The 9,184-nt window shown below is 36.0% G+C and overlaps 1 long non-coding RNA gene across 1 annotated transcript; it reads right to left on the bottom strand.

Annotated features, from left to right (window-relative positions):
- Positions 1–3,977: 3,977 nt before the first annotated feature.
- On the bottom strand, positions 3,978–7,259 carry LOC144330805 (uncharacterized). The gene is made up of 2 exons (XR_013397303.1): positions 7,052–7,259; positions 3,978–4,968 (listed from the first exon to the last, which is right to left on the bottom strand). It is a non-coding gene; the product is annotated as an uncharacterized LOC144330805 (long non-coding RNA).
- Positions 7,260–9,184: the final 1,925 nt, after the last annotated feature.

Here is a 9,184-nt window from a genome sequence, read left to right as displayed (position 1 = left end):
AACTTTTTATTTCATTGATCTTTTTTACTGTTTTCTTTCATCTCAAGTTTATTTACTTCTACTCTGACTTTTGTTATTTCTTTTCTTCTGCTAGCTTTATTTTTTGTTTGTTCTGTGTTTCCAATTCTTTGCGGTATGACATTAGGTTGTTAATTTGAGATCTTTCTATCTTTTTTTAATGTAGGCATTTAATGTTATAAACTTCCATTTTAGCACTGCTTTTTCTGTGTCCCAGTGGTTTTGGTATGTTGTGGCTCCATGTTCATTTGTTCCAAATTTTTCCCCTAATTTTATTCTTTGTTCAAAGATTGTTCAGAAACAAGTTGCTCAATTTAGATGTATTTATATAGTTTTGAGAGTTTCTCTTGGTATTGATTTCTAGTTTTATTTCACTGTGGTCCAAGGATATGCTTACTATGATTCTGATTTTTAGAAACTTATTGAGACTTGTCTTGTGGCATAGAATATAGCAAAATTTCAAAAATGTTTAATGCACACATGAGAAGAATATATATTCTATGGCTGTAGGGTAGAATGTTCTGTAAATGGCTGTCAGATTCATTTGGTCTAGAGTCTAATTAAAGTCCAAAGTTTCTTTGTTAATTTTTTTGCCTTGATGTTCTATTGTGTTTTTGGTGGAGTTATAGAAGTTCCCTACTAGTGTTGGATTTCTTTCTATCTATTTTCTTAGATCTACTAGTATTTGTTTTACGAATCTGGATGCTCCAGTGTTGGGTGCATATATATTTATGATTGTTGCATCTTATTGAATTGATTCCTTTATCATTTTACAACAACTTCTTCATCTTTTTATTTTTACTGTCATTGACTTAAAGTCTGTTTTATCTTATATAAGTATAGCTACTTCTGCTTACTTTTGTTTTTTGTGTGAAATATCTTTTTCCACCTCTTTGAGTACAAATGTCTTTGCCGGGTGGGCTTCTTGTAGGAAACATATGTTTGGATCTGGTATTCTTGTCTATTCTGCCAGTATATATCTTTTAAGTGGAGCATTTATTTCACTTATGTTCAAGGTTAATATTAATATTAACGTGAAGGTTTGTTCCTGTTGTGATGTTAATTGTTACCTGGTTGCTTTGTAGTCTCAATTGTGTGGTTGCTTTATACGATCTATGAGTTTTATAGTTTCGTGTCTTTTTATGACAGCAAGTATCACACTTCTGTTTCCATGTTTAGAATTCCTGTGAGCATTTTTAATAGGGCTGCTCTAGTGGTGACAAATTACCTTAGCATCTTGTCTAGAAAATACTTTATTTATCTTTCATTTATGAAACTTAGTTTAGCAGGATATAAAATCTTGGCTGGTTGTATTTTTATTTAAGAAGACTTAAAATAGCACCCCAGTGCCTCCTGACTTGTAAGATTTCTACTGAGAATTCCTCTGTTAGTTTAATTGAATTTTCTTTTTGGGCGACTTGATGTTTCTCTCTTGTTTCTTTTAGGATATTTTTCCTTCACATTGACTTTAAATAGTCTAATGACTGTATGCCTTGGTGACGTTAGTATTGCAAAGTATCTTCCAGATATTCTATGTGCTTCTTGTATCTGGATATCTACATCTCCAGGAAGACCAGGGAATTTTTTTAAAATTATTCCCTCAAATAACTTTTCTAAAGTTTTTATTTTTTTCTTCTTCCTCAGAATGCCTGTAACCCATAAGTTTGGTTCCTTTACATAATCTTATCTTTCTTGAAGGCTTTGTTCATTTAAATTTTTTTTCTTTTTTTATCTGACTTGGTTAATTCTAAATACTTGTCCTCAAGCTCTAAAATTCTTTCTTCTGCTTGGTCTAGTCTACTGTTAAAGATTTTACCTATATTTTGTTATTTCTTCAGCAAATTTTTCATTTCAAAAAATTCTTCTTTATAAAATATCCCTTTAGAAAATGTTTTATTTATACTTTGAATTATTTTTCTTATTTCATTGTATTGGCTTTCAACAATCTGTTGAGTCTCATTGATCTTCCTTCAAATTCATATTTTGAATTAGCTTTTATTCAGAATTTTCATTTTGGTTAGGAGTCATTGCTAGAGAGGTAGTATGTGATCCTTTGAAGGTGTTGCTACAGTCTGGTTTTTCATGGTGCCAGGGACCTTGTGCCCCATTTTGTTTTCATCTGGAAAATCTGTCACTTCTTATTTTTGAATTTACTTTCATTTGGATGGGACTTTAATTTTTAGCTCTTGAGAGTTTGACTGTAGCATATGTTGGGGACAGTCTTTTGACTTCGCTTCTTTGTGCTTTTAGGAGGCCAAGGTTCTGCATGAATTTTTTGGTTATAGATAACCTTATTGCAGTGGTTTTCATAAATACTGGTTGTTTGTAGGTGGTAACAGTGGTGCACTGGGTGTGTGTTTGGGCTCACTGCCATCAGCGGAAACAGAAAAGTGGAGGTCTAGGCAGCTTGTTTCACTCCCCAGTGCTGCACAATTCTGTGCAGGAATTGGAATGGGTTATGCAGTTCCCCTTATTGGCCAGTAGCTGTCTCACTTTTGTTGATAAAGACTAGTTGAGTGCTGCATGATAGTGTCAGCAAAGTTGTGGGAGTCTATGCATGTTGACCTCCCAGCCAGTAGGTGGTGCTTGCAGAAGATACGCAGCTGCAGTGGTGGAAGTGGGATTTTTTTCTTAGCTTTTACTAACCAGGAGAAGTACTAATGTTTCTCCAGTGATGGGCGGGCTGTGGAAATCTCAGGGCTACTCATCCTTGTGCTTTGCTTCCAAGGTGATTGTAGGGGCCAAAGCTGGGCTGGGTGGGTCAGTGGAGGTGTAACTAGGCTATCCATGGCAAGCATAAGTGCTGACCTCAGTGGGGATTAGGGGTTAGCTCTCAAGCCACTGGGGCAATCTTCCAGGAAGGGATGAAAGTACTTTTCCTGGGCCACAGTACCTATGTGGGGGAAGAGGGTTTGCCAGAATCTGCAGCCTAGCAAGTGGCACTGGGACCCACCCAGCTTCCACACCCCAACCTGAAGGTTCTCTCTTCAGTGTCCAGCCAGCAGAAGCAGGACAGAATGGTGAGGCCAGAACCGAGCAGTCTGCAGTCAGTTTGTCAAGCCATGGAACTCTCTTGTAGCTAGGATCACAAAGGCCCACGGTAAGAATGTGAGTCCCCAGCGTCCTCCACTTATTTATTCTCTGGGTGCAGGTCCAGTGCCCACTACTGGTGATCCCAGGCTAGGAGCCCCATTTTTTCCTTCTTTATCCTCAGTGTCTCCCATCACCTCTCTGTTGAATCCCAGTTTTCTCTCTCAGAAAATCTATTTGAAGTGTGAATATTTATTCAATATTTTGGTTATTCTCCATGGAAGAGGCACACCCTCACTGCATCTCATCAGCTGTCTTGAGCCTTCCCCTATGTAAACAATCTTGATGGATTAGCACATAAAATATTAGTGTTTGAGGACATGGATAATATGTATAACAGTAACAAAGTGGAATAGATCCATGGACTATAATCCTTGACATTTTGTAGCTTCTAGCCAAAGAGAGCATGATAGCCAATAATTACATATTATAACTACATATAATATGTTAATTATAATTTTATAACATAATACATTATATTTATAATTATATATACTGTAATTGTAAGCAAACAAAATTTTTATCTAAAGATTGTAGAAAGGGAATAATTAGGTAGGGCTGACTTTGTGGCATTTGAACTGTGCAATCACATAGGCATCCGAACTCAGACTCTGATGGGTATAATGCTCTTCTCTTGCCATCTTGAAATTCTGAATTTTTGAACATGACACTCTGCATGTTCATCTTGCACTGGGCCTCACAAATTATAGATCCAGTCTTTTCTTGATCTAGTTCTGAAATATATATGTAATCTGATATATATATATGTATATATACATACAGACATACATACACATGCACACACATATAACATAAATGGACATGATTTTTCTACATAAAATCATGTGATTAGCCCCCTTGGCTTTTGATTTTATTTTTTACTTGTGGTGTCACATTTTCATTAATTCACCTATCATCTCTTTCTTATTCTCCTTTATGATCAACTATGATATATTTATATACAATGTTGTTTATGATTATGATTGTAGACAAGTTGGTCATGGTCTTAGGCAATTTGTTTTAGGTTTTCCTCAGTTAACAGGTATATATTTTCTTCTTTACATAGTGAATGAAAAATCACAAACAAGAAAATCTCCCAGCAAAATACAACAACATAAATAAAAGCCTTGCATCTTCTGGGAAAATAGTGTAAGTGTCAAGGGGTAAGAAATTTATCTATCCTTTTACATAACCATCTACACATCCATTCATTCACCAATTTATTAATTTATTCATGTAGCATACATCTACTAATAAATACTTATCATGTAAGAACGTGGGATTCAAGAAAGAAATGAGTACATGTGTTCCATGTATCTGGAATGACTCACGGTACAACACAGGGAGGTTGATATATGCTACACGCAAAACGATGCAATGCAATCAAGCATTACATAATGTTAATTAATTCAATGTCAAGTGCATATTTTGTCTTAAAAGTCCCTAATAGTTACCCAAACATTATTAATTCACTGTAGCTGTCTTTCTCCATAGGGCTCAAGGAGCTATCACTGAAGTCATCCATGTGGAATACAATGCAGAGAAGTGAGGATGTTCTTTCCTGAGTAGATGCATAAAAACATTTACAGGGAAGAATCCCTTTTGCTGAGTCTTGCAGGGCAACTGACTGACAGGGTATCCTGTGTGGAACTGGAAGGCAGGAGACAGTTTTCGCAGAAGAAACAGCATTTGCAAGGGCCTGGAAGAAGGTAGAATTTTGCATGTTCTGCATCAACCATCCTGGGGTGGCCTTGAGTTTGGTACAATTTTCTTCTGCACAAAGAGAAATGCCTGGAGGGACGTGTAAACTCCAGAGTTTGATTTCATTGGTAGAGACTTGAACCATCTGAGCTATCTAATCTGCAAAACAAACATACAAAAATAAATATATTTCAATGCAAATGTGGTTGATGGATAGCACTACCATTTCATCTGAAACACATTGATTGTGTAATCCAAGTATTCTTCTCCCTAGAATCCCCTAATCCTTTAGAATTATGGATTAACTTAATTTTGCAATTTTTAAATTAATGTGTTTCAAATATTATTCCACCTGTAGTGAGAAACTCAACATCTTCTGCTACCTTCTAACATACACCTAAAGCACACACTTGCACACACTTTCAGAGATACACATCACAATCTCAAATCCAGGAATTTTTAGAGGATTACCTTACTCCTGTCATTTCTTGCTTTAATTTCTCTTTTTCCACTTAAGTTTCAGCCTCCCCTGTGTTTTTCTTCCTGCCTGTGGCTGGTTTCTTGTCTCCCCCAAGATGACCTTAATGTGCACTACAGACCATTTTACTTTTGTGTTCACTAAACAACCTCAAACACAGGATTGTTTTATGTAGCAGAGTTATTAAAGTCTTGTGGATATCTGAGGCAGTTAAATGACAGTATCGCCAAAAAACTAGAAAGCAAATAATAGCATCTTTGTTCCTTAAAATCCTTTATCAAACCCACCACCGCTCATTTCCCATGGCTGTCTTTCTCTCCAGGCTCCTTGCCTACCATTAGTTTGTTTTGCCCCTCTCCCCTCTCCTTTTTCATTGATTTCACCTTCTCTCTTCCGAGAAGCATTGACAATTTCAAGACTCTATTTGATTATGCAAAGAAGTGCAGATCTACACACTGGCCATGCACATCTAAAGGTGATATGATTAGATGAAGAACATTTCCAAACAAATTTACATAGGGTCTCTGTCATTAACTTATCAGGATTTGTAATTTTACTCTTTCCACAAGCACCAACAAACTCTGTAAGTAAAATCAGAAGTGCAGGAATTAATTTTCTTAGTGATATAACTCATGCAACTCCCCACAGAGAACATAAATAATATGCTCAATCTGAGTGGGAGTAGCATCTTTGCCTTCTCACTCTGGTTGGAGAGCAAGGAGGTGCTCTTGCTAATGGGGAATAGAATTGGGATTAGCCTGTTACTCTGTAGTTTTAGGATTTGACTTGTTTGCCAATCAATAACCATGAAAGACATTCATGAAAATAATATTTGGGCACTTATAAAGCAGACAGACAGAAACAATCCTACATTCTGAAGAAATAAGTATAAATACAAATTAAAAAAACATATATATGGGCAGTCAGGAAGAAGAATAAAGAAAGAACTTTTGTGATTGAGAACTAGAGATAAAAAACGGACTAGAACTTGGTCATTAAGAAGTAAAAAATAATAACGCACACTGTGTAGAATGCTATTTTTAAAAGTATGCCCAAGATAATGAAGTAGACCTATGCCATGTATGTAATGATTTGATGGCATGGCTGCACATATTGTGTACTATGGTAAACAAATTTTGCATGCAGCAGGGTAACAGTTTCTATTTCTGATTTGCTTTAATATACAGAAGAAATTGGTTTAAACAATTCATAGGCACAGGGTCTTGTATAACTATCTCCATCGCTGGACTTACCACATTATCATTATCTGTTAAAGTGGTTATTTTCTTATGAAATTATAAGTGCCTTCATGTTAGAAACTGTATCTAACTTATCTCCCTAGCCCTGATGTGTAGCACAGTTTTTATCACATAGTAGATGTTCAATAAATGTTTGTTAAATGAAACAATGAATAAATGACCAGTGTTTAAAATAAATCAAGATAGGTCTAATGGGAATTTAGTGGAGCAGCCCAATAAAAGTCAGACAGCATTCAGAAAAAAACCTATTCTTATAATCACATTCAGGAATACGTTTGTACTCGTTTTAGACTAAGTATTAGATTGCACAGCCTTATCCAACCTGATTGCAATTCCATTCCTTTAAATGAAATAATGCCTATATCACAGATTGATGGTAAAGCCTCAAAAAACATGGTTACATATGCTATTGATTTATTAAAAATAGAAGTATGGTTTCCCTCTGCTCTCTATTTCCTTGAATGGTAATAACAGACCAGCAAAGAGAAACAATGAGAAGTATTACCCAGTTCTGCTAGGGTCAAAGAGCTTTCATCTTGAATTCTGATCAGGTTTAGAGTTTCAGGGGACTTCTAGAGCATAGTTGAAGTCAGCTTATAGACATGTGGATTGCTTTCTTAGACACACATCTCTTAAAATTATATATTTGCAGTCTGAACTTGACATTTTAGCTTGGTCACTCTTCACACCCTCCCATTCCAAACTGCTTAGATTAAAATGTCCATACCTATGAGGATGGCAAACAGAAGAACACGGTTTTTTTTGTTTTTTTTTTTAATTTTTTAATTTTTTATTATTATTATACTTTAAGTTCTGGGGTACATGTGCGTAATGTGCAGGTTTGTTACATATGTATACTTGTGCCATGTTGCTGTGCTGCACCCATCAACTCGTCAGCACCCATCAACTCGTCATTTACATCAGGTGTAACTCCCAATGCAATCCCTCCCCCCTCCCCCCTCCCCACGATAGGCCCCGGTGTGTGATGTTCCCCTTCCTGAGTCCAAGTGATCTCATTGTTCAGTTCCCACCTATGAGTGAGAACATGCGGTGTTTGGTTTTCTGTTCTTGTGATAGTTTGCTAAGAATGATGGTTTCCAGCTGCATCCATGTCCCTACAAAGGACACAAACTCATCCTTTTTTATGGCTGCATAGTATTCCATGGTGTATATGTGCCACATTTTCTTAATCCAGTCAGAGTGAACAGGCAACCTACAGAATGGGAGAACATTTTTGCAATGTCTACTCATCTGACAAAGGGCTAATATCCAGAACCTACAAAGAACTCAAACAAATTTACAAGAAAAAAACAAACAACCCCATCAAAAAGTGGGCAAAGGATATGAACAGACATTTCTCAAAAGAAGACATTCATACAGCCAACAGACACATGAAAAAATGCTCATCATCACTGGCCATTAGAGAAATGCAAAGCAGAACACGTTTTAATCAATGAAGGACTCTTAACCACATTTTAAGGTAAGAAGCTTGCTTTGAAAACACCTATTTTAAATGTAGAATTCTGATTTGCTGGGCTCAGCCTCCAGGAATTGGGTTGATAATAGCCAGTCTGTAGAGCCACTGATGTATGTGCTTGAAGACTGAGCACCTTACATTAAATATGGGGCTCCAAGGAAAAGTGGAGCCCAGTCAGGATGGAGACACTAACCTCACTGCAGTAGATATTTTATGTCAGTTTCACCTAGGACAGAAGGCCTGGTTAACCACCAGGCTTACAGAAGGATGCCAGCCAAAGGCATTATGATAAACTAAGCCTTTTAGAAATGGAACAAAGCAGTTCAGAAATTGTATCCCTCTAAATATTATCAAATTAATATAATCAAACCTGTTCTCATTAATTGAGGGAGGAAAATGTATGCTGAGATGGTTGGGAGCACTGACTATGCAGTTAGACTTTCCAGGTTTACATTGTGGCTCCTCCTGCTGTTAACTTGGGGCAAGTTATTTAGCCTCTTTGCACCTCAGCTTTCTCATGTTTAAAATGGGATACCTTAATTCTGGTGTTTGGGATAGAATAAAACTGAGATAATATTTGCATAGCACATAATACTTACCTTGCTCAGATTATGTGCTCAATAAATTTATACATGTGTGTATGTATGGATGAATGGATGGATATTTAGATAGAGAATATAAAAATAGAAAGAGACATGGATATAGATGTAGATATTTAGTTAAGATTTATGTAAACCTCTCAGGCTATAGATATAGCATTGTTAAATTTCTTCAATATTTAATTACTGTACTTGGTACTACATATGCTATTTCTCCACGTAATAGAGCTAAGTTAAGAAGCATCTTCAATGGAACATAAAGTCTGTAATTGAGATACAGCTTCCCCGTTTACTCATTTTATGAGAATTTGAGTAAGCCACTTAAGACTTCTGAGTTTCATTTTCTTTAACAATTAAACAGGTATGATAATGCCTATCTTACAATGTTGTTGGGGAGGCTTAATTTAATGAAATTATCAATTGATATGTTCTAAGCTTATATGAAGTTTGTTATAAATATTTATTTGGTGAATGTACCTTGCAACAAATGCAAAAGTTAGATAAAAATATCATTCACTTCCTTCAACTTTCAAATAATTTTTTTTGCAGCTTAGTAGACACA

Source organism: Macaca mulatta, chromosome 8, assembly GCF_049350105.2.
Source record: "Macaca mulatta isolate MMU2019108-1 chromosome 8, T2T-MMU8v2.0, whole genome shotgun sequence".
Classification (NCBI taxonomy): domain Eukaryota; kingdom Metazoa; phylum Chordata; class Mammalia; order Primates; family Cercopithecidae; genus Macaca; species Macaca mulatta.
The sequence above is the reverse complement of the archived record's forward strand: the minus strand, read 5'-3'. Positions and strand labels throughout refer to the sequence as shown.